The sequence below is a fragment of the Nesoenas mayeri genome (assembly GCF_963082525.1).
Source record: "Nesoenas mayeri genome assembly, chromosome: 12".
NCBI lineage: Eukaryota > Metazoa > Chordata > Aves > Columbiformes > Columbidae > Nesoenas > Nesoenas mayeri.
In genome coordinates this window covers 1,156,043-1,183,528 of record NC_137547.1, presented here as the reverse complement: position 1 = coordinate 1,183,528, position 27,486 = coordinate 1,156,043, and the positions used below count along the sequence as shown (strand labels likewise).

The window sequence follows — 27,486 nt, the reverse complement described above, 5'->3', positions numbered from 1 at the left end:
GCGCATGAATCCGCGTGTGGCACTGCTTTGCTGATGGAGCTGGGAGGGAGATACTCGTCCTCTCTGGAGCCGAAAAACCACACGCGGTGGTTGGAGAAATGGCCAGTTTGACCTGGAAGGACGAAGCCAGAACTTGAGGGCAGAAATCAGCTGCCCCAGGTCCTTGGGTCTGGAGATTGTTCCGGGATGTTCTGGTTTTTAACGGCCATCTTCCAGACAACAACACTCCCAGGTGCAGTGTCCGGGCCGTGTTTCCTCCCCGTGCATTCCCGGGTGATCTGCTCCGTGACCCGTGTGAGCAGGGGCTGCGCTGGGGGCTCTGCAGAGGGCCCTTCAGCCCCCACCAGCCTGGGCTTCTGTAACTCTGTGACTCTGCACTGCGGGTCCCCAGCACCCCCAGGATGTTCCACAGCCCACAGGAACTGCAGCGTTTCCTTTTCGGGCCGATTTCTGAAACAAACAAACAAACAAACAAACAACTGGCCGTTGTTTTGGGCTTCACCTCCCGTCCTGCTACCCCGGGGTGACAGCGGGGCCGCTCCGGTCCCTTCCGCGGGCTCTGCCCGCTCGGAGCAGCAAGGCCGGCGATGGGGAGGGGTTCCCGGGGAGGGCAGAGCCCGTCCCGCGGCGCTGCGGGGACGTTTCTGGGCAGGCTCCGCGCTCAACAGCCCCGTCGCTGCGGCAGGGGGCGTTCCCAGCCCGGCGCTGCGATAGACAGACCCGCTGCTACGGCCGCGGGGCCTTCCAGGCCGGACCCCGCGCGGCGCGGCCCCTGTCGCCATGGGAACGGGCCCTTCCGGAGCGGGGGCGCGCAGCATGGCGGTGCCGCTGCCGAGCGCGGCGCCGAGCGGCGTCCGGAGCGGGCGGTGAGTCCCGGGCCGGGGAGCCCCGGTTCCCCTGGGCGGGCAGCGGGAGCCGCTTGGGGCGTGCGGGGAGAGCGCTCGGGCGGCTGAATTCCTGGCGTGGCCGGCCCGGGGAGGCGGGGGTGGCTCCGGCTCTTCCCGGGCTCTCTCGGCCTCGTCTCTTGCGCTCTGGAGAAAGCGGGAACTCTCTGGAAACGGAGAGATGGGCTGAACAGCAGAGGCAGTGCTGCTGTTGGGCGGCATTCTTTATTTCATCAGCGCTGGGCGGCACTGGTAGAGACTTGCATCTGGGCAGGAACAAGCCCAGGTTCCAGTCTAGGCTGGGGAAGGACCTGTTGGAGAGCAGTGCAGGGGAAAGGGACCTGGGGTCCTGGGGACAACAGGGTGACCATGAGCCAGCACTGGGCCCTTGTGGCCAGGAAGCCAATGGTACCTGGGGTGGGTTAGAAGGGGGTGGTCAGTAGGTCAGAGAGGTTCTCCTGCCCCTCTGCTCTGCCCTGGGGAGACCACACCTGGAATCTTGTGTCCAGCTGTGGCCCCTCAGTTCCAGCAGGACAGGGAACTGCTGGAGAGAGTCCAGCGCAGCCACCAAGATGCTGAAGGGAGTGGAGCATCTCCCGTGTGAGGAAAGGCTGAGGGAGCTGGGGCTCTGGAGCTGGACAAGAGGACACTGAGGGGGGACTCATTCACAGGGATCAATATGGAAAGGGGCAGTGTCAGGAGGATGGAGCCAGGCTCTGCTGGTGACAACCCGTGACAGGACAAGGGGCAATGGGTGCAAACTGGAACACAGGAGGTTCCACTGAAATATGAGAAGAAACTTCTTCCCAGTGAGGGTGGCAGAGCCTGGCCCAGGCTGCCCAGGGGGGTTGTGGAGTCTCCTTCTGTGCAGACATTCCAACCTGCCTGGACACCTTCCTGTGTAACCTCATCTGGGTGTTCCTGCTCCATGGGGGGATTGCACTGGATGAGATTTCGAGGTCCCTCAGGATCCCTGGCATTCTGTGATTCTATGAATCATCCTCCCCTCGTTTTGCAGGTGCTCTGAAAGCATTTACAATGGGTGCGTCTTTTGTGAGTGAATCACAGTGTACATGAATTTAGCAGCTTCTCTTCACTCTCCATTCCCAGCTGTGCTCTCATGCAGGCAGCCCCGCTGGGGCCAATGCCCAGCGAGGATATTGAAGTCGGCAACTTAGAAGCGCTGGAAAAATCCCACAGTTTCAGTCGGTCCTTGAGGCTGGCGGAGAAGGAGCAGGGAGCCACGCTGGGGGCAGACAGCACAGCAGCCCCAGCCAGGTACTCGCCCAAGGGGCTGCACCATATGGGGTTTTGCTGCTGGAGGTAAAGACAGCTGTTGCTGGGGCTGCATTTTTCCCCAACCTGTGCTCTGGAGAGAGCTGATGAGGGGCTTTGGCACAAGGTTGGCCCTTTTCTGATGTAGAAGTTTGCAGAGTGCAAATGTTTCAGGGAATCGGATGGCAGTTCTGGGAGGAGGGAGGCTGGCCAGGACCTGCCAAGAGACGTGGAACAGAGTAGAGGAGTGATTCCTTGGAATCATAGAATCATTTGGTTGGAAAAGACCCTCAAGACCATCGAGTCCAACCATAACCCACCCCCGACACTGCCCCATATCCTGAGAACCTCATCTCCATCCATCCAACCCCTCCAGGGATGGTGACTCCATCACTGCCCTGGGCAGCCTGTACCAATGCCTGACAGCCCTTTGGGGAAGCAGTTGTTCCCAGGATCCAACCCTATCCTGCCCTGTGGCAACTTGAGGCTGTTTCATCTTGTCCTAAACCCAGTAGTGTCAGAGGAACCAGAGCAGGAACCAGAGCTTTAGGCCACCTGCAGCAAATAACCCAGTTTGGCTGCAGAGACCAGAGCTGCTCCTCGGCTGGGAAACCCCTGGGTCTAGGGGTGCGATGAGCTGGGGGAGGAGGAGGCGGCAGATGCGTGGAGGTGCTGAGGGAAGGCAGAGGTGGTAGATTCAAGTCTCTGCTGTCTTGGAGTTTGCGTCTCTTTCACAGCCTCTCTAACGCTCTGCAGGTGTTTTGTGTTTGGGTATTGGAATTTATCAGGTATGTGATTTTTTCACCCCTGTCTGAAGAGCCAAAGACCGACATCAGCCTGCTGCATGAGAAGCTGCTGCGGGCAAAGGAAATCAAGGCAAAAAAGAAGATCCTGAGGGAGAACCGCCAGATTGCCAAGCTGGAAAGAGCAGCGTGGCTCCGGACAGGTCTGTGCCCCGCCACTCCCTCCCTGTCCCGGCCGCACTGGGTCCCCCGGTGTCACCTCCAGCGTTTCCCTCTCCTCGCAGCGCTGATCCCCCTCAACGAGGTCAGAGCTGAGTGGGAGAAGAGCAGCGGCCCGTTCCAGAAGCAGCGCGTGGCCGAACACTGCATGCTGTTTCGTGACTTGTTCCGAGGGGCCATGTTCCCCGCTGGGTCACTTTGAGGGTGGAGTACAGCCAGGAAGATGAGCATGCCATGCCGGTCTGCTATGGGGACATGGTGACTCTGTCAGAGGAGTGTGGGAGGAGCGGGGCACAGCCTCGTCCCCACGGGAAGCCTCTGGTTTTCTCAGAAGCTCCTCATGGGCATTGCCTGCCCTGGGGGATTTTGTTTAGAAGGGTATTTCCTCTGTGATGATCCAAACTTGTTTCTTGGACATGATAAAGACAGAGCTTTGCAACGGGATGGCTGTCTGTTAGCAGGCTGATGTTTCTTAAGGCTCTGGGGGCTCTCTGGTGGAGCTGGATGACTTGGTGTCGCGTCCATGCCTGGTCTGTGCTGGGTCCTGTGCCGTGCCTGTGACCGGTTCGTGTTCTTTGTCTTGAAAATCATGACCTGATCTTAATGGAATGTGTTGTTTCAGTGACAGACGTTCTGTTTTGTCGCTCATTTAGGCTTCAAGCCCTCCTGCAGTGTCATCCGAGGCAGATAAAGGCTCCCTGCGGACTGTGCTGCTCACAAATCCAGGTGAGTAGCAGGTTCTTTACAAAGAACATGTTTAAACAGGATGGTTTCCCTCTGCTCTTGTTTGCTGCTGTTTCTTTTGGCTGCACAGGCAGAGATGATGCCCTATCATCTGAATAGGGATGTGTTACATATGCAGGAAAGATTGTAGCCTCCCCAAAGCTCTAGTAGTTGAGAGATGAGACAGGACCGGTGTCGCAATGTAGTGGAAGCAATTCCCTGACTCCCGTCTTTTGTTTCCCCCCAGACTCCTCTCCCTCAGCAGTCTGCCTGGCAGGTGCATTAGCTGCCACTGCTCGCTCTGGGAAACTGAGGCATGGTGAAGCAGCTGACCGAGAAGTCCCTTTAATCTTGAAATTACCTCTGTTGAGTTCTCATTTGAAGCTCAGTCCTATAAGAATGAGTTACTCTTCTGCTAGGAAAGGATTGCTGGGTGGTCTTGAGCTGCCCCGTTGGTTCAAAGCGGGTCTGGGGGTTCTCACTTTGAGGTGGATGCAAACACCGGCCTCAAGTTGTGCCAGGGGAGGTTCAGATTGGATATTAGGAAACATTTCTTCCTGGAAAGGGTTGTAGAGTACTGGAACAGGCTGCCCAGGGCAGTGGTGGAGTCACCATCCCGGGAAGAGTTTAAAAGACGTGTAGATGAGGTTCTTGTGGACGTGGGTTAGTGCCAGAGGTGGGTTGTGGTTGGGCTCGATGATCTTAAGGGTCTCTTGCAACCCAAACGATTCTGTGATCCTGTCACGAAGTCGCCTTTCTCTGTTGCAGATGGACGTTGAAGAGACGCGCACTCGGAGTACCTGCGCTGGCTGGTGTGAGTACCGCACGGCAGAGCCGCGCTGCTAGGCTCGGGGAAAGCCCCGGCGGAGCGGGCAGAAGCTCCTTCAACAGAGCTCGGAATAAGGATTTGCTGAGACAGTTCTGTGGTTCTCTGGTGCTCCTGCCAGTGGCTTCTTCAGGCCCATGTTCTGGGTCCTGCTAAAGATGCAGGAGTTCAGGTGTTGCTGCTGTTTGGCTTTCAAAACGCTGAGTGTGATATTTTTTTCCCAGTGAAAGCAGCCTCTGCTGTCTGTTTGCTTGTCAAACAGGGCGTAGGTTACGTCACAACGTAGCCCAGAGTGATGTGCAATCCTGGGGGAATCTGCTGGCCCTAAGGGAGGGAAATGAATGGATATATAGTGAAGTAAACTTGTGTGTGTTCAGGATGAACATCCCAGGCAATGACATGCAGTCAGGTAAGGAGATCTGCCATCACCTGCCCCGCTTCCCTGCCACGGGCACTGTCTGCCATCGCTTCATCTTCCTGCTCTTCAAGCCAGAACCGCCCCATGGATTCCAGCGAGGACGTTGGGCCCAGGCCCTGGTCACTGAGGCTGTTGCTGGGCGGTTCACGCTCTCTTGGCCAGGCTGTTCTTGCGTGTTCTGATGACAAGGTCGTTACTGCTGGAGGAGAGCAAGTTCCTTAGAGTCTGCAGGGTTTTTAGGGCTGCTCTGAGTCTGTGTGTCGCCTGAAGCCGCAATCCCAGCCCTGCAAGCACTGTGCTGTCCTGTTGCGTTAAACCAGGCCGTTAAGAAAGTGGGTTTTTTCCTGCCTGGAGCAGAAAAGTGCAGAGGGCTGGAGAAGGTGGGAGAAGTTTTGATGTGCCTTCCTTTTCCACCTCTGTTTTGTAGACTCGGGGGTGCTGTGGGGAAGTAGTTGCCTGCCAGAGTGCTGCAAGAGAAGAGAACCACCTCATCTCTCGTGCTTGTGTGTTGTTTCCAGCCACAGGCTCAAGATGTGAACCTTGAGCACATTTGACTTGTACAGAAAGCACGAGGATGCCATGACCCCGGCAGGGCTGGCGTTTCAACAGTGCCAGTGGGACAGCTCCGTCACCTGGGTCTTCCATCAGCTCCTCAGTGAGAAATGGCCCATGCTGGGGGCTGGGGAGCCATGACGCAGCCCTGGGGGGAGGCACAGGGCCGGTGAATGAGCTGTGCCCGTGGGATCCTGCTTGGTCCCGGCACTTGTCTGGGAGCTGTTACAGCACAGCCTGGGCGCTTATGGAGCCGTCCTCCCCCAGACTAACAGCAGTCTGAGGAAACAACCTCTTAAAAGCCCATTTTGAATGAGCATTTTAAAATAACACCAAGAGCCTTCACCAGGGTGTGCTCAACTGGCCCTGGTTGGTGAGGGGAGCCCTTGTTAGCGGTGAGGAGGGCCTGGGGTTCGGATCTGCACTGTCTCGCTATTGCTCTGTGTCACCCCTTTACAGATAGGAGAGAGCTTGTGTTTGGATTTGTGCGGCTGCCCATTTACCATCCTCCCCAGGTGAAGTTCCCGCGCCACCAGCCCCTGAGGTACCTGGACAGATACTGAGACACCAAGGAGCCCACATATGGCATTTACTATGGCCAGGCCTCCCCTCGAGGTGCTCTGCTCTGCGCTGGCAGGAAGGGCTGGGCTTGTTCTTCCCATATTGTGACTCTGGGGACTGTGGTCCCCGCAGGGTGGCGGGACGGGAGGACGGACCCTCCTGCCTCATGCTGGCATCTCGGGGCAGAGGTGCTTTGTATCGAGTGTCCTCTCCATCACCCGCTTGGGATTCTCTGGTCCGTGACCCATCAAGCGGTCCCGGGTGGTGGGGCAGTTCCACCTGCAAACTCTGCACACAGCACCGTGCCAACTGCATGGCTGTAAGATCCTGAAAAATCATTAAATGAACTCAAATCAAGGATTCAGTGCTCCTTTCATTGAGCCTTTCCCTTCCGTGCTGCTCCAGGATGTGTTGTTGCAGAGCAAGAAGCTGACCCGCACTTGTTCCTGTTAAGGGCACCAACCCCTCTGCCATCCCAGCCCTCCGGGAGCCGGGTCTCGGAGGAAAAAAGCCAAACTGCAGCACAACATGGCAGCAAAATCCACGGGAACATCCCGATTTCGTGAAGGGCCCCAGATCCCCAACCCCAGCAACCTTTTCTGCTGACACTGCTGGGTTTCTGTGCTGTGTTCCCCAGAATAAGGCTCAAGGGAGCTGCTTGGGAAAATGGCAGCCAGAGGAGTTGGGCAGGGGAATGCCCCAAAAAATCCTTTTTTCCTCTCCAAAAAATGCCTTTTTTCCCTCAAAGACCCCTATTCCCCCCCCCCCCCAAAAAAAGGCTTTTTCGCAAAAAATCTTCTTTTCCCCTCAAAAACCCCTTTTCTCCCCCCAAACCCCTTTTTTCCACAAAAAGGACCTTTTTTTTTTTTTCCCACAAAAACCCACATTTTCCTCAACCCTTTTTTCTTCTTTTAATCCCCCACGTACCATAACCCATTTCCCACCAAAACTATTTTCCTCCATTTTCCCCCCAAAAACCCCACATTTTCCCACTAAAAACCACCTTTTTTCTCCTCATAATAACCCCGTTTCCTGCCAAAATAAACCCTTTTTTCCTCAAAAATAATCCTCTTTTTACCCCAAAAAGCCTTTTTTTGCCTCATAAAACCCCATTCCCCCAAAAACCCCACTTTTTTCTCTCATAAAAACCCCATTTTCCCCACACAAAAAAAACCATTTTCCCCCCCCAAAAAACCCTTTTTCTGTCATAAAAAACTCTTTTCCCCAAAAAAACTCATTTCCCCCCAAAAAACCTTATTTCCCCCCCAAAAATTTACTTTTTCACCTCATAAAAAACGCATTTTCCCAAAAAAACCCCCTTCTTTACCTCATAAAATCCCAGTTTTCCCCCTAAAAAACCCATTTTTCTCCTCATCAAATCCCCATTATTTCTCTCCAAAAAATGTTTTCCTCTCATAAAAACCTGATTTTCCCCAAAAACCCCTTTATTTCCCCAAAAAAGAGCCTTTTATCCCCTCATAAAAGCCCCATTTTCCTAAAAGAAACCCTTTTTCACCTCATAAAATCCCAATTTTTCCCAAAAAAACCCTTTTTTATCCTCATAAAAACCCCATTTTCTGCCCCTAAACCCCCAATTTTTTTTTCCAAAAAACCCTTTTTTTCCTCTCCAAAAAATGCCTTTTTTCCTCAAAAAACCCTTTTCTCCCCACCAAAAAACCCCTTTTCCACAAAAACCACTTTTTCCTAAAAAATACCCTTTTCTTCTTTTAAATCCCCACGTACCTCCCCATAACGCATTTCCTGCCAAAACCATTTTCTTCCATCCCCCCCCAAAAAAACACCTTTTCCCACTAAAAACCACCTTTTTTCTCCTCTTAATAACCCCATTTCCCAAAAAAGCCCCCTTTTCCCCCAAAAAATCCTTTTTACCCCAAATAGCTTTTTTTTTTGCCTCATAAAACCCCATTCCCCCCCCAACCCCACTTTTTTCTATCATAAAACCCCCATTTTCCTCAAAAACCCCCATTCTTTTCTGCCAAAAACCCCACTTTTTTCCTCTCATAAAAACCCCATTCGCCCCCCCAAAAAACCCCATTTTTTCAAAAAAACCACCCCTTTTTCAGTCATAAAAAACCCCTTTCCCACAAAAAAACCCCTCATTTTTCCCCCCAAAAAACTACTTTTTCTCCTCATAAAAACCCAGTTTTCCTCAAAAAAACACCCGACATTTTTTCCTCCAAAACACATTTTTTTTTCTGTCATAAATAAACCTTTCCCCCCCCAAAAAACCCCCTCATTTTCCCCATAAAAATCCCATTTAAAAAAACCCACCTTTTTACCTCATAAAATCCCAATTTCCCCCCCAAAACCCCATTTTTTAAACCCCATTTCCCCCCCCCAAAAAAACTTTTTTACTTCATAAAATCCCCATTTTTCTCCTCATAAAATCCCCATTATTTCCCTCAAAAAAATTTTTCCTCTCATAAAAACCTGATTTTCCCCAAAAAAACCTTTTTTTCCCCAAAAAAAGAGCCACTTTTCCCCTCATAAAACCCCCATTTAAAAAAAAAACAAAACAACCAACCCTTTTTCACCTCATAAAATCCCAATTTTAACCCCCATTTCCCCCCAAAAAATCCCCACTTTTTCCCCAAAAATCCTTTTTTCCTCTCCAAAAAATGCCTTTTTTCCTCAAAAACCTATTTTCTCCCCCCAAAAAAACCCTTTTCCCCCAAATCTCCCATTTTTTCCCCCAAACCCCCTATTTTTTCCTCCAAAAAAACCATTTTTTCTTCTTTAAAACGCCACATCCCTCCCCATAACCCACTTCCCGCCAAAACCATTTTCCTCCTTTTTCACCCCCAAAAACCCCACTTTTTCCCACTTAAAAAACCACTTTTTTTCTCCCCAAATCCAAATTTACCTCAAACCCCCATTTTTTCCCTAAAACCCCCTATTTTTTTGCCAAAAAACCCTTTTATTCTTCTTTTAAACCCCCACGTACCTCCCCATACCCCATTTCTCGCCAGAACTGTTTTCCTCCATTCCCGCCCCAAACCCCACTTTTTCCCCCCAAAACCCCCTTTTTTCTCCCCAAATCCAAATTTACCCCCAAACCCCTATTCCTTCCCCAAAAATGCACGTTTTTTAATTAAAACTCCTTTTAATTCACTTCCACCCCACGTACGTCCCCATGCCCCGTTTCCCGCCAAAACCCCGCCATTTTGCTCCTTGAAATGGGCATTTTTCCCGCCTAAACCAGGTGTCCAGTCACCCCTGCAGGACGTACAGCTACCCAGCGTGCGTCCCACCGCCGCGCCCCATCGCCCCCGCGGCGGCGTTCCCTCCGAGCGCCAGCGCGTGTCCGGGGGCAGCAGGAACACCTCCCGGTGTTCCAAGAGCGGCCAACAGGGATTCTCCTCCAAGTCCGGGAAACGTGAGTTTGGGGGCCAAGATGGCCGCCGGGGGACAACATGGCTGCTGGGGGCACAACATGGCTGCCGGGGAGGAAGGGACAAGGTGGCTGCTGGGGGGTAGGGGACACGATGGCAGCCAAGGGGACAAGATGGCCACTGAGGGGACAGCATGGCTGCGGGGGGGAATAAGATGGCTGCCAGGGGGACAAGATGGCCGCTGGGGGGAAGGGGACAAGATGGCAGCCAAAGGGGTTGGGACAAGATGGCTGCAGGGGGGACAACATGGCAGGTGGGAGGTAAACAGGACAAGATGGCGGCAATTGTGAGGTAAATCTTGGCAATTCTGAGGTAAATCTTGGCCGTTTTGAGGTAAACTTGCAATTTTGAGGTAAATGGGGTCATTTTGGAGTGAATCTTGGAAATTCCGAGGTGTTTTTTTTGCGATTCTGAGGTAAATTTTTGCGATTTTGAGGTAAATTTTTGCGATTTTGAGACAAATCTTTGTGTTTGTGGCGCAGTGAAGGGCGACGACCTGCAGAGCATCAAGGAGCTGAGCCAGATCAAGGACAGAGCCTGGAGCGCATCGACTGTGAGCAGAGTGCGCTGGGGCAACCCCCCGATTTCGGTCTAAAACCCAAATGTGGGGCAGAACCCCGATTTCCATCAAAACCCCCAAATCCGGGGCAGCCCCCCGGTTTTAACATTCTGGGCCTTCTTCCCCCAGAGCAGAGGAGCGAGAAGGCCGAGGAGCCCGAGAAGGACGATGGCGGTGCAGGGGGAAGCGCCTGCGGCGCCGCCAACGAGCTGGGGGAGGAGGGAGAGCTGCTGGATGACGAGGAGGCCGAGGGGCAGGGAGACGGGCAGGTGGGGGCGGGGATGCGTCAAACCCTGACATTTCCCAAATTCCAACATTTTCAAAATTCCAAAATTTCAAAATTCTGAAATTTCAAAATTCTGAAATTTCAAAATTTTAAAATTTTAAAATTCCTTTTTGAATTTTCAGAATTTGAAAATGTTCATAATTCAAAAATTTCAAAAATTTCAAAATTGAAAATGTCATTTTCAAAGTTCCCAAATTTTGCAATCTTCAAAATCTGAGTTTTCAAAATTTAAAAATAGCAACATTTTCAAAATGCCAAAATTTTCATAATCCCAAATGTCAAAATTTTCAAAATTCCCAAATTTACAAAACTCATTCAAAAAATTTCAGAATTCCAAAATTTTCAAAAATCTGAAATTTTGACATTTTCAATTAAAAAATTTTCATAATTCAAAAATCTTCAAAGAAAGAAGAATCTAATTCAAAATTTGTGGAACTAAAGAATCCTCAAAATTTGAAAATTCTCAAAATTTGAAATTTTTCAGAATTTGAAAAATCTCAAAAATAGAAAAAAATCAGGAAATTCTAGCAATTCTGAGATAAATTCTTCCACTTTTGAGAGCGATGTGGTGATTCTGAGGCAAATTTTGGCTGTTTTGAGGTGAATTTTGGGGGTTTGGAGGTGAAATGTGGACTTTGGCTGAAATGGTCCCAATCCTGCGTTCCCGCAGCCGCAGTCCCTCGGGGGTGGGGAGGAGGCGAAGGAGGGCGAGGACGGTTCCTAAAGCCCCAGACCCACCCCCGTTCACCTAGTAGGCCCCGTTTCCTGCCCCCGTGCTCATGCTGTCATGGCCCCTCCCCCCACCCCCCTTTTAATTTTGATACCTCGTTACGAGTTGATGATTAAAGGACGGATGGTTTGTAGCTGTGGGGTGACCCATAAGTGACGTGGGGATCCATAGAGCCCCATAGAGATTATAAGACACCATAGAAACCCATAGAGACCCGTAGATTGACCCATAGAGACCGTAGGGACCCATAGAGACCCAGTGACCAGTGGGGACGCAGAGCTCTGCAAGCCCCAACCCCCAACCGCTGTGGGCGGGGCCAACCCCCATTTCCGAAGATGCTCCGCGGCAACTCCTGCGCTTGGGGCCCCCCCTGGGCCGCCCCTCCCCCCCCCGCTTCTCCTGCTGTGAGGTATTGGGGGGGGAGGGGCCACAGAGGGGCGGGGTTGATTCTGACCGCTCCCCCACCACCGCCCAGGTGCCCCCACAGCAGCTTCGCGTGGCTGCCCCTCCCCCCGCCCCCCAGCGGGCCCCGCCCCCTCCACGGGGGGATGGGGGAGGGGGAAGGAGGGGTCCCCCCAGGCGCGCTGAGTGAATACGAGACGGTGATGGCCGCGCTGGGGAGCCCCCTGGAGGAGGAACTGGAACCACCTGCCACGCCTCCCGTCCCGCCGCTGGAGCCCCGCGTGATCCTGCAGGTGGGACCCAGGAACTGGGGTGGCGTGGGGACCCGAGAAGTTCGGGAGGGCCCCTCAGCCCCGCCCTGTGTCGCAGGCGGAGGGCGTGCTCTCCCCCTGCTTCCTGTCTGCCATCCTGGGGCCGCCGGGAGACCTGCCGGACCTGGAGGCCATTTTGGAAGAGGAGGAGGAGGAAGCCAAGATGGCGGTGGTAGCGGGATGTCCCGACCCTCCCAACATGGCACCCGTCGCCATGGAGACGCCGCCCCCTCCCAAGATGGCAGCTGCGACGCGCCCCGACACCCCCAAGATGGCGGATACCGTGGAGACGAGAGCCGACCCTCCCAAAATGGCGCCTGTAACCATGGAGACGCGCGCTGACCCTCCCAAGATGGCGGTTGCTGTGGAGACGGAAGGCGACCCTCCCAAAATGGCGCCTGTAACCATGGAGATGCGCGACGACCCTCCCAAGATGGCGGTTGCCATGGAAACGCGCGTCGACCCTCCCAAAATGGTGCCCGTAACTATGGAGACAGGCACCGACCCTCTCAAGATGGCGGTTGCCGTCGAAACTCTCGCCGACCCTCCCAATATGGTGCCCGTAACCATGGCGACACGCACCAATCCTCCCAAGATGGCGATGGGGCCGCGGCGCAGGAAGTTCCAGCCAATCCGGGCGCGTTTATTCCGGCGCCGGGGCCGCATCCGGCAGAGGGGGCGGTGCCCAGAGCGCCAGCCGGGGCGGGGCCAGCGCGCGGCGGGGCGGGCGCTTCCCGTTGACCAATAGGGAGAGTGGAGCCCAGACCCGCACACCCTGGAACCAGAAGGTCGCACCAGTAAACTCTAGTTTGAACCAGTTTAAACCAGTGGCCCCCAGAGCCCACCAGTTTGTCCCAGTATAACCCAGTCCCCCCCATAACCCCTCCCAGTCCCCCCAGTATAAACCAGTAACATCCTAGTATAAAACTGCCCACAAACCCCCTCCCAGTTCCCTCCGATTGACTCCCATTGATCCCCATTGACCCCAGTTCCCCCAGCCCCCCGTTACCTGTCCCTAGTGAAGGTGCTGGTGCAGGGTCAGGTGGGGGTTGGGCACCGACAGCCCCTCCCCCCCCACCCCCCCCCCAAATATGGCGCCACGTTGTACATGGTGACCACGGCCAGGGCCCCGCCCCCCATGGCCACGCCCAGCGCTCTGAATGGACAGCGGGGTCATGTGATGGGGGGAGGGCCCTCCTGAACTCCTAGGTCTCCCCCAGAACTCCTCGTCCCTCCCAAACACCTGGATCCATTGGGGCACTCCTGGTTCCCCCCCTGAACTCCTTAGTTCCCCCCGAACTCCTGCGTCCGTCCCGGACTCCTCGGTCCCCTCCTGAACCCCTGGGTCCCTTGGGGCACTCCTGGGTCCCTCCCAAACACCTGAGTCCCCTGGGGCACTCCTGGGTCCCCTGGTTTGATTGGCAGCTGTCACTCACAACGGGACATGCTCCGGGGGGCTCAGGGTGAACAGGACCCACGCACTCATTGCGTGCCCAGGATTGGCTCCTGGCTGCAGGGGGTGGAGCCCGTCGCTGGCCCCGCCTCCACTCGAGGCACCGCCCACTTTCGGTCCCTGCCGGCAGCTCCACCCCACCGGAGCCGCACCTGGGACACTCAAAAAAGCGCTTAATTCCCCACGAATTCCCTTGTTTTGCACCAAAATCCCCTTAAAATGCCCCCAAAATCTGATTAATTTCCTATAATTCCCCCTTATTTCTGTTAATTTAATTAAAAACGTCCCAAAAGCCCCTTAAATCACCTCTAAATCAATTTAAGTTGTCCCCAAATCACTTTAATTACCCCGTTTTGCCCCAAACCCTCGTTATGTTCCCTCAAAACCCCCTTAAAATGCCCCAAACACATGATCCACCTTTACACCCTCGAGGCCACGCCCACCGAAGCCCCGCCCCTCTCACCCGATTGGCCATCGTGCCGCGCAGCCTCTCTAGAAAGTCCAGCAGGTGGGCGTGGCAACCCAAGGCCTACATAAGGACACCATGTGCACGCCCCTAGCAATGCCACGCCCCCTGGTGACCACTCAGCAGCCCCCTTAGCCACTAGCAATCACGTGGCCACGCCCCCTAGCAACCCCACCCTACCGTAGCAACCACCCAGGCCTGACTCACCCCTGCAGGCCCGAAGGCCCAATAACCTCATTTTTTTTTTTCCCAACAAACCCGGTTTTCCCCCCCAAAACGCCCCCCAGCCTCACACGTATGGGCTGTGCGTAGGCCCCCAAAGGACCGCTAGGCGTCCTGGGGTATCTGCCCCCACAAAAACAGCGACATGCACACGTTGCTCAGCACGTCTATTGGGGGGGAAGAGAGGGGTCAGAACCCCCCCTAAAAAAACAACTCCGAAATCCAACGAAATCCCCCCCTTGCACCCCAATGTTGCCCCAATGTCAGCAGATCCTATTAAACCACCAAATCCCCCATTATACCCCCAAAATTCCATATTAAACCCTCAAAATATTCTGCAAAAAAAAATCAAATCCCCCATTAGACCCTGAAATTATTTCCTCAAACTCCCATTAAAGCTGCAAATCTACCCAAATCTTTCATGAAACGCCAAAATTTCTTCCCAAAGGGTTTGGGTTAGGGTTAGGGTTGTTGGGGTTAGGGTTAGGATTAGGGTTAGGGTCTGAGTTAGAGGTTAGGGTAAGGGTTAGGGTTAGGGTCAAAGGGAGAGTTAGGGTTAGGGTCAGGGTGAGGGTCAGAGTTAGGCTTAGGGTCAGGGTTAGCATTAGGGTTAAGGTTAGGGTTAGGGTTAGAGTTAGGTTTTAGAGTAAGGGTTAGGGTTAGGGTTAGGGTCAATTAGGGCTAGCGTTGGGGTTAGGGTTAGGGTTAGGGTCGTTAAGGTTAGGGTTAGGGTTAGGGTCCATTAGGGTTAGGGTTAGGGTTAGAGATAGGGTTAGGGTTACGGTTTAGGGTTAGCGTTAGGGTTAAGGTTAGGCTAAGGGTTAGGGTTAGAATTTATAGTTAGGATAAGGTTTAGGTTTAGGGTTAGATTTTAGGGTTAGGATTAGGGTTTAGGGTTAGGGTTAAGGTTAGGGTTAGGTTTGTTGAGGTTAGGGTTAGGAAAGGGTTTAGGGTCTGAGTTAGAGGTTAGGGTAAGTGTTAGGGTTAGGGTAAGGGTTTGGGTTAGGGGTAGGGGTTAGGGTTAGGGGTAGGGGTGAGGGTTAGGGTTAGGATTAGGATGACAGTTAGAATTAGGATTAGAGTTGGTTTACTGTTAGATTTAGCGTTAGGGTTAGACTTAGGTTACGACTATGGTGAGGTTTAGGCTTATGGTTAAACATATGTTAGGGTTATGGTCAGTGCTATGGTCAGGGTCAGGGTCAGGTTAGGGTTAGGGTTAGGGTTAGGGTTCGGGTTAGGATTACGTTTAGGGTTAGGGTTACGGTTAGGGGTAGGATTCGGGTTGTTTTAGGGTTAGACTTAGCATTAGGATTAGGCCTAGGTTAGGGTTAGGTTGAGGTTTAGAGTTATGGTTAAACTTAAGTTTGGGTTAGGGTCAGGGTTATGGTCAGCGTCAGGGTCAGGTTAGGGTAAGGTTAGGGTTCGGGTTAGGGTTACGATTAGGGTTAGGCTTAGGGGTAGGATTCGGGTTGTTTTAGGGTTGGACATAGCATTAGGATTAGGCCTAGGTTAGGGTTAGGTTGAGGTTTCGGGTTATGGTTAAACTTAAGTTTGGGTTAGGGTCAGGTTTATGGTCAGGGTCAGGGTTTGGTTAGGGTTAGGGTTAGGGTTAATGTTAGGGTTAATGTTAGGTTTAGGATTACAGTTAGGTTTAGGATTAGAGTTGGTTTAGAGTTAGACTTAGCGTTCGGGTTAGGCTTAGGTTACGGCTATGGTGAGGTTTAGGCTTATGGTTAAAAATATGTTAGGGTTATGGTCAGCGTTATGGTCAGGGTCAGGGTCAGGTTAGGGTTAGGGTTAAGGTTGGGGTTAGGGTTAGGTTTAGGGTTAGGGTTACGGTTAGGAGTAGGATTCAGGTTGTTTTAGGGTTAGATTTAGCATTAGGATTAGGACTAGGTTAGGGTCAGGGTGAGGTTTAGGGTTATTGTTAATCAGAGGTTAGGGTTTGAGTCATGGCTATGGTCAGCTTCATGGTACGTTATGGTTGGGGTTAGTGTTAGGATTAGCAGGCAGGTTGGGCACTGGGTTGGTGTTGGCATTAGGAGTTTTCCACTTCCTGGGATAAAAGACTGTTGAGCAGAGACAGTTGTAGAGATTTGGGTCACAGGGGTTTGCAGCAATCGGATTAGCCCTTGGACTCTGGATCCCATTTCCTGAGAAGCAAAGCTGGTGGCCTTCTGAGGATAATCATGTTAAAAGACATGAGTAATCCTTCAAGTGTTTGCGTAATTTGTCTGGGAATGACGATTTTAAAAAGAAAAATAAAAGTTTAACATGCTTATATTTAAATACGTGTAAAATAGTACTCTGCATGTGTGGTCGCCCCTCTGGCAATGACAGTTAAATAGGTATTTGCACTATAAGGCTCCATACCTCATCCACAAGCACACATCTAAGTGGTTCAGATGAAGGGTGGTGTGGCAAACGTCACCCTTTGTGTCCCCAGGTGATGGACACTGCTCATGTGCCTCTGCAGAGAGTGGCAGGAGCTGGATCCCCTTCTCGGGACAGACTCCTTCCAGGAGAGACACCGACACAGGGGGAACTCGTCGGGGCTTTACGGCATTTCACTGGGCATCAGTTTTGACATATTGGGTGCTGTCCTGTGACTGCCCTTTCTGCACAAATGATCATACAAACACAACCATTTACTAAGACATGGTCATAAAGGGCTGTTATGGACAAGAAAGCTCACCGTGAACTCTGGAGAGGGCGAGGAAGTTTATAATAAGCACCATCAAGAACCAAGAAGCTCGAGGCGTCTTCTGAAGAGCGGGAGGCCTGAGCCAACGGTGTCCTGCCAGCTCGGGATTGGAGCTTCCATTGCTGGAGGTGTTTAAAAGATGTGGAGATGTGGCGATGAGGGATATGGTTTAGTTGTGGACTTGGCAGTGTTTCATTGACAGTTGGACTCCATGTTCTTAAGGGTCTTTTCCAGCCTAAATATTTCTATGATTATATGGTTCTATGTTGCTATGATTCTATGATTTGGGTTGGAACTATTCCAGTTCCCATCATTTCCAGCTTCCCTCAGAGGCAGCTGTTGTGTGGCACAACTGTCCTGGCTCTCCAGGCAGGTTGGGCACTGGGTTGGTGTTGGCATTAGGAGTTTTCCACTTCCTGGGATAAAAGACTGTTGAGCAGAGACAGTTGTAGAGCTTTGGGTCACAGGGGTTTGCAGCAATCCTGTCAAAATCTGAGCAGGATGAGCTTTGGAGCCCAGGGAGGACAGAGACATTCTCAAGGATGGTTTTGAACAGTGGCACTATCTATCACTAATAACAGCACCAGGGAACTCCTCATTCTTGGTTATGCTGCTGAACTAAAGGTCTTTAGTGTCCCTCCCAGCAGTCATTCTCACTTCTCAAAACTACATCTCAGTAGTTATCCTCTTGCATGAGTTTCTGGTTCCAGCCAGGCGGAGGAAAGGGATAACAGAGTTTACTGGATGGTACAGATAAGATGGCCTGCTACAACACACCCCCAGGAGTACAAGGCTTTGGTGGACACTGCTGCTCAGTGCACAATAATTCCTTCAGACTGTAAGACGACACAACTCATCAGTATTTTTGGAGTGACTTGGGGGATCCCAAGAGCTGACTGTTGTAGAGGCTGAAATGAGCCTAACTGGAAAAAAATGGCCAAAGCATCCCATTGTGACTGGCCCAGACGCTCCGTGCATTCTTGGCATAGACTACCTTAAGAGAGGGTATTTTAAGGACCCAAAAGGGTATAGGTGGGCATTTGGGACAGCAGCTATGGACACGGAGAGAATTGAAGAGCTGTCTGATTTGCCTGGTCTTTCAGATGACCCTTCTGTTGTAGGACTGCTGATGGTTGATGATCAGCAGGTGCCCGTTGCTAGCACAACGGTGCATCGTCGACAGTATCGCACCAATCGAGACTCTAGGATTCCTATTCAGAAATTGATTCGTCAACTGGAAAGCCAGGGTGTGATCAGTAAGACTCGCTCACCTTTCAGTAGCCCAATTTGGCCAGTGTGCGAGTCCAGCGATGAGTGGAGATTAACTGTAGACTACTGTGGCCTGAAGGGCGAAGGGGGAAAAAGGGTGAAGGGAAACCTTCTCCCACGGTTTTGATTGTCTCCCCACGAACAGACCACGACAAAAACAGAGAATCAGTGCGGTGAGGCTGTAGAGTGGCCCTTGGCTTGTCCTGCCAATAAGCTCTGAATGCGGATTCTTGCAGGTGTAGCGGAGCAGGCAGCAGCGTCTCTGAGCAAAGCTCTGGGGGACAGGGTCCTGTGTGCTGGGCACAGCTTCCCTCGCCATTCTCTGCTCCCTCCTCCGTCACGCAGGGGCTGCCCCACGCCGCACACAGCCAGTCCCAGCCGGGCCCGGAGGTGGGTGTGTCCATGGCAACCGCCCGGGCTCTGTGACGTCATAACCAGAGCCATTGTGACACGGGGGTCCGCGCCCTGACCGTGGGGGTATTTAAGGAGCAGCTTCTCAGGAGGCAGCAGCTTCTCAGGAGCAGCAGCTTCTCAGGAGGCAGCAGCTCCCCTGGGTGCTCGCCGCAGCTCTGTGGTAGACGAGACCCAAGATGCCCATTGACGAGGAGGCATATGCCCACTCCCAGCCCCCCGTGCTCCATAGGCCACAGGGGAGGGTCGGGACAGGGCAGGAGGGAGAGGCCGACGACGCGGCTCTGTGGGACACAGCCCTGCGCATCGTCACTGAGGCCATGCGCAGGGCTGTGGCTGAGATCCTGGCAGCTGGCCAGGAACCGGAGGAACAGCAGAACCTGGCCCAGAGCATGGACTTGCAAGACAAGAACAGCAAAGAGGGGTGCCAAGGCGGAGACACCATCCACAGTACCTGGATCAAGCCCTCGGTCCAGGAGCACCTCCAGGACGCCCCTGCAGGTCCCCAGGAGGGGCCTGGCTTGACCAGCTGCACAGACACAGAGGTGGCAGCAAAGGCAGAGCGCCCGGCACCTGCCCAGCACAGCCCCACAGAGGACGATGTGGCTCTGGCAGACATTGTGGAGTACATCGTCAGTGAGGCCGTGCGCAGGGCTGAGGCTGAGGTCCAGGGACCTGGCCAGCAACCGGTGGAACAGCAGCACCGGGCCCAATGCACGGACGTTCCAGTGGCAGCACCAGCACCCGCAGGACCTGAAGCCGTTGAAGCTCACTTGGCTGGAGAGGATGAGGGACAGGCCAGCACAGCCCCTCTCGTCCCAGCTGCAGAGGAGGAAGAAGAGAACACGGTTTCTCCAATGCCTGCGGGACATGGAGGAGAGACCAGCGCAGACATGGCCTGCCCAGCGCAGGGCCCAGCTCCACGGCGACGGCCTTCCCGGTTCAGGAGGGCGCTGCGGGCTCTGCGCAGGGCTTTCCGCTGCAGCTGCACCGCGGGACAGCAAGAGGAGTAGAGCCCGGCTGCCAGCGCCACGCGGGTGCCTGGACATGCGGCTGGTCCTGAGCCTGTGCAGCGTCCAGAGGGAGCGTCTGAGGGTGCCACGCCAGGCATGGGTGCATGCACGGTGACAGCGGCGTTCACCTGCCCTGAGGACGTGGTGCTGCCAGCCTCTGCTCGGCCTTGGATTGTTTTCAGAAATCAATAAAGCCAATTAAAAAAAAATGACAGTTTTCCCCCTGTGCTCATCTGTTTCTGCTCCACCTCGGGACAAAGAAGGCTGCAGGAAATCTCTGTCCTCGAGGTGTCCCGGCATTGGTTGCCGGAAGCCCTGGGCTGGTGCTGCCACAAGCCGGCAGTTCGGCTGGATCCCCCTCAGGCTCCCTTCCCACCCGCCTGTCTCCAATTCCAGTCCAGGACTTGCAACATTTGAGATCTGTTGCTGACTTGGCCTGGTTGACCTGCACCGTACGGCATCCCTTTCATCTCATAAGGAACCTCCCCATTGCAGGGGTGTTTCGGAGCACCTACATGAGCTGATACAGGCGAGACCGTCCAAGCCCACATGTGGTCCCTCACCTCCACCGAGGGTCTTCCAAGTCAGGAAGAGCCGGCTGCTCGCTCCCTTGCTGGAAATCTGAGCCATGATCCATCTCTGCACAAGGCTTCCAGCATCACGAGAGCACGTTCAGGCCTGAGACACCGGGGAGGAGCGCTGCAAGCAGTGCTGATCTTGAGAAGAAATCCACCCGCTCAGAGCTTCGTCTCAGATGCGAGTTATTCTACACTGGGTTTCTGGGGCCCAAAAATGGAGGGAGGCTCAGGTATAAACCCCGTCAGCCAAGAGCCGCAGCAGCTGCTGATCCCTGCGTGGCGCATTGCCACGCGGCGGATGATGGAGGGGTGCGGTATTTTGAGGTCAGTTGCATCTCAGACACTCATAATCCAGTCAGAATCATGTGGCTGTGAAGGGGACAGGATATGAGAAGTAAGAAATGTCACTGGAAGGGCAGTGCTGTGATGCAAGAGGTGACCCAGATGGAGCTGGATCAGCCCATGGTTTGTGTTCCAAAGAGCAGCCAGTGAGGGTGCAGACACATCAGTGAAGGTGCAGAAATGGTGGGGTGAGAGCAGGTGGGGAAGTGAGATGTGTGTCTGCAGCCTTCAGGGAAAGAGGGGCAGGGGTAGGACCATGTAGAACAGCCTGTGGTGGAGATGGCAAAGGGCACTGTAAGGCTGGAAGGGACCCACAAAACCCAGGTCTCTGTCCCCTTGGCTATGGCAGTTGTCTCTGCCACTGAGGCCCAGGAGCAGACACGTTGTCCTCATGACACTGGGGCCTCGGTGCCTCCTTGCAGCCCCATGGGGAAGCTGGAAGCTGTTGTCCTTCCCTGCGCCTTGCACACCCACATCCCACGGTCCCAGGAAGAGCCCTGAGCCGTGTGTGAGGGACAGGATCCCCTTCCCATTGCCTGGAGCTCATGGCTTCTCCTTTCTGCTTCAGAAAGCAAAGCAAGTGGTTTCTGAGCATCAGAGCTGAAGAAAAGACTCAAAGGAGACCTCCTGGTGGCTACAGTTTCCTCACAAGGGGAGAAGGAAGGGAAGGTAATGATCTGTTCTCTGTGGTGACCAATGACAATACCCAAGGGAATGGAAGAAGGGTGTGTCAGGGGAGGGTCAGAGAGACATGAGAAAAGGTTCTTCACCCACAGGGTGCTGGACACTGAACAGGCTCCCCAGGGAGGTGTCACGGCCCCAACCTGACAGTGTTCAAGAAGAGACTGGACAACGTCCTCAGACACACGGGGTGACCTGTGGGGTGTCCTGTGCAGGGACAGCAGTTGGACTCCATGATCCTTTGAGTCCTTCCAACTCAGGACATTCTATGATTCTATAAAACACTAGGTCAAAAGTCCATGTTTTCATTGTGCAGATGAGTTGCAAACATACACATCATGTGCATGCCCAGTGTGTTCATGTGGTGAGATGAACCCAAGGGAGCACAAATGCTATCAGCTATTCCTTGGGGTGCCATAAAGGTCAGTGGGACAGAGATGGTGTTCAGGGGTCTCTTCCGACCTGTGTTAGGGTAGGATTCCATGAATCTTTTCCTTGTAGAGCTCTTTCACGTCAGAATAGAAATAGGAAGAAGAAAAAAAGGCAGAAGCAGAGATGTAAAATGTCTCAGAGTAAATACAGCAGCTCCTCTGAGGAACGTTTCTCCACTCAAACCCTTGATAGGAATCTATTAGATACATTTCATGAAAGCAGCTCAGTTTGATCTGCTCACACACTGGACCACAAAGAGGGTGATGGTGGGTACGACGTCATGTGGTCACTGTGTCTCAGGAACTCATAGTCCAGTAGGAATCAATGGGTGTGGAGGGCACTGTGAGGTCACTTCTGTCTCTGCAGGGGATTGGCCAACAGCAGGAACACGGCTGGGAAAGGACTGTGAGGTTACACACACGAGACGAGCAATCGGGCCCAATGAGCATGGCTTGATGAAAGGCAGGTCCTGCTTGACCACCCTGATCTCCTTCTGTGACAAGGTGACCGGCTGAGCAGATGAGGGAAAGTCTGTTGTGGGGAGTGAATCCGCCACACGGGCTGTGGGTGTTGTGTCCTTAGATGCAGTGAAGCCTTTGACACCGTGTCCCACAGCATCTCCTGGAGAAGCTGCAGCTCATGGCCTGGATGGTGTATCTGCGATGGGTAAAGAACTGGATGGAAGGCATTTCAGAGCCATTTGTCCCCTTCCTGTTCACATGGGCATCCCATTGAATGCATTACTGCTCTCTACCCCAGTGTAGACAGGCACAAGGCCTTCTCCACCTGGACCTCTCACCAATGCCACTGTTTTCTCCAGCACCCTCATCCTGGACTGTGGGATGCCCAGAACAGCCCTCCCAAGACAGTTTGACAAAGCATTTTTTCTACACCTTCCCCACATCCCTGCTCAATCTCCTCATGTAAAGCTTAAGGACCAGAAAGGTTGGGTACAAGCGGGACATGGAGAAAAATGGTCAGGAAAGCTTGGAGGTGCACAGGGAGGCCATCACCATGTTGGCAAGCTGTTCTCTCTGAACAGGCCCAGAGGACCTGGACAGCATTTGCTGTGTCCCAGAAACTCGCCTGGAAGGTTACCTTATGGAGAAAAGGTTTGGTCTGGGAAGGGACAGACAGGGGCTGGTGGAACTGGCTGGTGTGACCGTGAGACACCTCTCCAACACCTCAGAAAAGTCCTGGCTCTCAGGGAGGCTGCATGGTCCTCTGAGAAAGAAAATAGCAAAAATGACTTATCGTAGAATAATTGTGGTTGGAAGAGACCCTTAAGATCATCGAGTCCAACCATAACCTAAATCTAGCACTAAACCATGTCCCTAAGAACCTCTTCTGTATGTCTTTTAAACACCTTCAGTGATGGTGACTCCACAACCTCACTGGGCAGTCTGCTCCATTGCTTCAAAACCCTTTCCCTGAAGAATTTTTTCCTCATATCCAATTTAAACGTCCCCGTGTGCAACTTGAGGTCATTTCCTCTTGTCCTATCACTTGCTACTTGGGAGAAGAGACCAACACCCTCCATGATTAAACCTCCTTTCAGGTAGCTGTAGACAGCAACAAGGTCTCCCCTCAGCCTCTTGTTCTCAAGGCTGAACAGCCCCAGCTCCCTCAACCGCTCCTCGTAAGACTGGTGCTCCAGACCCTTCACCAGCCTTGTCACCCTCCTCTGAACTCTCTCCAGCACCTCAATGTCTTCCTTGCCGTGAGGGGCCTCAAACTGACCCCAGGATTCAAGGTGCAGCCTCACCAGTGCCCAGTACAAAGGGATGATCACTTCTCTAGTCCTGCTAAAGCTCTGATTGAATCAAGGCTTGAACAGCTTAGTGTGACCCAGTTGGTGACAGGTTGGACTGCAGACTCCTGAGGCCCCTTCAACCTCAGTTCTCTCATGATCCCATTGTGATGTTGGGCTCTGTTTCAGACTGGAGCAGAGCAGGTGATGATGGGGCAGGACCCACCTGTGCTGTAGGTGACCATCTAAACCAACATCTCAGCCAGGGAACCAGCCAACACCTCAGTGTGACTCGCTCTGGGCAAAGTGTGAGGAGTCCTGGGCAGGGAAGGTTCAGAGGGCATGGGGTGCTAGGCAGAGCAAGAGGACTATAGCCCATAAGTTGGCAGGGCTGATCAGGAGGGCTTTAAACTAGGTTTGAAGTGGGAAGGGATTGAAACTGGGCTCTCCAAAGATCAGCCTAAGGATGGAAAGCCCAAATTAAGAGTGAAATCAGCAGCCCACCTGAAGTGCATGTACACTAATGCACACAGTATGGGCAACAAACAAGAGGAGCTGGAAGCCATTGTGCAGCAGGAAAGCTATGACATAGTTGCCATCACAGAAACATGGTGGGATGACTCTCATGACTGGAGTGCTGCTATGTGTGGCTACAAGCTCTTCAGAAAAGATAGGCAGGGTAGGAGAGGTGGAGGGGTGGCTTTATATGTTAGAGAGTCACTCGACTCTGTTAAACTTGAGGTCAGCAGCGACAAGGTTGAGTGCCTGTGGACCAGAATTAGAGGGAAGTTCAACAAGGCTGACATTCTCGTGGGTGTCTGTTATAGACCACCCAACCAGGACGATGAAGGAGATGAATTATTCTACAAGCAGCTGGCAGATGTCTCAAAGTCGACAGCCCTTGTTCTTGTGGGTGACTTTAACCTGCCGGATATCTGCTGGGAGCTCAATACTGCACAGAAGAGGCAGTCTAGGAAGTTCCTAGAGTGTGTAGAGGACAATTTCCTTCATCAGCTGGTAAATGAGCCTACGAGGGGCAAGGCCCCACTAGACCTACTGTTTACAAACAGAGAAGGGCTGGTGGGAGATGTAGTGGTTGGAGGCCGCCTGGGTCATAGCGACCATGAAATAATAGAATTTTCAATACTCAGAGATGCAGGGAGAACCATTAACAAAACCTCTACACTGGACTTCCGGAGGGCAGACTTTTGCCTATTCAGAAGCCTAGTTCAGAGCATACCCTGGGAAACAATGCTTAAAAACAAGGGGGCCCAGGAGGGGTGGACATGCTTCAAGCAGGAGGTTTTGAGTGCACAGGTACAGGCTATACCAGTGTGCCGAAAGGCTAGCCGTCGGGGAAGACAACCGGCTTGGCTAAACAGGGAGATTCTGAAGGAAATCGGAAATAAAAAGAGACTTTACCACCTGGTGGATGAGGGGAAAGCTGTAGATGTGGTCTATCTAGACTTCAGCAAAGCCTTTGACACTGTCTCCCATAATATACTCGAGCAAAAGCTGGTAGCCCGTGGCTTGAACAAGTGCACTCCACGCTGGGTGAAGAACTGGCTGGAGGGCCGGGCTCAGAGAGTGCTGGTGAATGGGGCCGCATCCAGCTGGCGGCCAGTCACTAGTGGTGTCCCCAGGGGTCAGTGTTGGGTCCAGTCCTGTGTAACATCTTTATTGACGATTTAGATGAGGGGATTGAGACCATCATCAGCAAATTTGCTGATGACACCAAGTTGGGAGGGAGTGTGGACCTGCTGGAAGGCAGGAGGGCTCTGCAGAGGGATCTGGAGAGACTGGAAAAATAGGCTGATTCCAATGGGATGAAGTTCAACAAGGCCAAGTGCCGGGTCCTGCACTTTGGCCACAACAACCCCCTGCAGCGCTCCAGGCTGGACGCAGAGTGGCTGGAGAGCAGTCAGGCAGAAAGGGACCTGGGGGGACTAATGGACAGGAAGCTCATGAGCCAACAGTGTGCCCAGGTGGCCAAGAAGGCCAATGGTGTCCTGTCCTGTATCCAAACAAGCGTGGTCAGCAGGACAAGGGCAGTGATCCTTCCCCTGTACTCTGCATTGGGGAGGCCACACCTGGAGTATTGTGTTCAGTTCTGGGCCCCTCAGTTCAGGAAAGACATTGAAGTGCTGGAGCAGGTGCAGAGAAGAGCAACAAGACTGGTGAAGGGACTTGAGCACAAGCCCTATGGGGAGAGGCTGAGGGAGCTGGGGTTGTTTAGTCTGGAGAAGAGGAGGCTCAGAGGTGACCTCATCACTCTCTATAACTATCTGAAGGGAAGTTATAGCCAGGTGGGGATTGGTCTCTTCTCCCAGGCAGTCAGCAATAGGACAAGGGGGCATGGGCTTCAACTCTGCCAGGGGAAATTTAGACTGGATATTAGGAAGAAATTCTTTACAGAGAGAGTGGTCAGGCATTGGAATGGCTGCCCAGGGAAGTGCTGGACTCGCCGTCCCTGGAGGTTTTTAAAGTGAGGTTGGACATGGCACTTAGTGCCATGATCTAGTAAACAGACTAGAGTTGGACCGAGGGTTGGACTCGATGATCTCTGAGGTCTTGTCCAACCCAGTCGATTCTGTGATTTTGTGATTCTGTGAAGACACAACATGATCTTGGCTTCATGCCTGCAGGCCCATCAGATGCCAGTTGATGTCAATGGATATTAAAATAAGAAGAAGTGAAGACAAAGATCCAAAGCAAAGGAAGGTGTCGACATAATTTATTTTTCTTTGGTGTTGTTTCTTTTGTTGGAAATGGAAAGTGTTTTCCAGACCTGGGCATGGATCTAAGACACAAATGTCTTCAGCGCCAGGGACACAAACACCTGGTGCCAGTGTAGATGCCCTGGGAACCCCTGCCCAGGCTCCACCTGCACTGCAAGGTGCTCTGCTATCCCCAGGTCCTGTGTGAGAGATGTCAATCCCAGGCCTGCACCTCAGGTACACTGGGCCCCAAAATGGCCCTGGCTGTTTATGTTGAGACAGCTGATGACTGATCTCTGCCTGGAAACCTCCACTATTTTGTTGTTGTTTTTTTGTTTTGGGCTTTTTGTTTGGTTGGTTCGTTGGTTGGTTTGGGTTTTGGTTTTGGTTGTTGTTCTTGGTTGGTTGGTTTGGTTTTTGTTTTGCTTTTGTATTGTGGCTGTTTTTGTTTATTTTGTTTGGTTTGTTATTTTCTTTTATTGGAGATTCTTTTTTAGTTGTTTTTTTTTTTTTTTTTTTTTTTAACATATTAAAATTTAAAAGAAAAAAGCCAAAAAGGGAATTATGGGGAAGTTTAACAAGGGAAGGAGAAGAAATATTGGTCTTCCCCTGTACTTCTATTACCAACACTGTAGTATTTCATCTCCCTTGTCATTCAGGAGTTCCCACCTCTCCTGATTAAGTGTCCCTGTCCAAGGACAACTTTCCAGCACTGTCTGGACGTTTGCCCTTCCCAGTGCTCTCAGGTTTCTCCTCCACTTACTCTTTGGTCATTCAGTGGCCTCTCAACTGTCTGGTTTCTGCTTTGAGCTTCAGGGAGTTACAAACTTGCCCCATTCTTCAGAGCTCTAATTGACATGGCAGTCAACACGTTCATTGTGTTTATTTCTATCCTCTCCTGTCTCTCTGTCTAAAGCAGTTCTTGTGTGGGTGTCCCTTGTGGATGCTGGACCTCATCAGATCCACTTACACACACAGCTGAGGAAAGTGTTTTGCTGTTGATTGAACTGTGCAGTGTTTGCACAGGAGAGCAGGTGGAGCTGGTGCACAGGAGCTGCAGCATCTCCTGCAGAGTTCAGTGGAGAAGTCTGATGGAGGAAAAGTGATGCAATCTCTGGTGGCCAATGAGGGAACCGGCAGACTGGGGGTGGGGGTGAGGAGCCAGGTTGCCCATACAGTGTCCAGCCTCAAGGGACTGTTCTCCTGCCTGTCCAGATGTCTTCAGGAGACCCTCAGGATCAATGTCCAGTGTAGAATGCTGCTGTCACTTCTTCCATACACTGAAAAATGACAGAAAATACCATTGAAAGAAAAACCCTCCTTTATGAAATCTTCTTTGAAACCTTCATCAGCAAGTGTCCCATTGAAACCTCTCCAGTTAGTTCTGCAAGTCTTGAAGATTTGAAAAAAATTAGGGAAAGAAACATCGCTCGTTAGGGCTTTCTGTGTTTTAATGAGCCCCATGGTGTATTTGGTGCTGAGTCCATGAACCTCAGATACCAAGGACAGACTGAGGAATCTGCTCAAGAAGTCCAAGCCAGAACAA

The 27,486-nt window shown here is 52.5% G+C and overlaps 1 pseudogene across 1 annotated transcript; it reads left to right on the top strand.

The window, feature by feature from the left end:
* Nucleotides 1-780: 780 nt before the first annotated feature.
* Nucleotides 781-11,183, top strand: LOC308044969 (large ribosomal subunit protein mL38-like; annotated as a pseudogene). The gene is made up of 13 exons: nucleotides 781-866; nucleotides 1,995-2,162; nucleotides 2,977-3,105; nucleotides 3,187-3,394; nucleotides 3,775-3,847; nucleotides 4,613-4,658; nucleotides 5,048-5,207; nucleotides 5,607-5,743; nucleotides 6,100-6,255; nucleotides 9,425-9,598; nucleotides 10,097-10,186; nucleotides 10,303-10,442; nucleotides 11,130-11,183. The product of its transcript is annotated as a large ribosomal subunit protein mL38-like (transcript).
* Nucleotides 11,184-27,486: the final 16,303 nt, after the last annotated feature.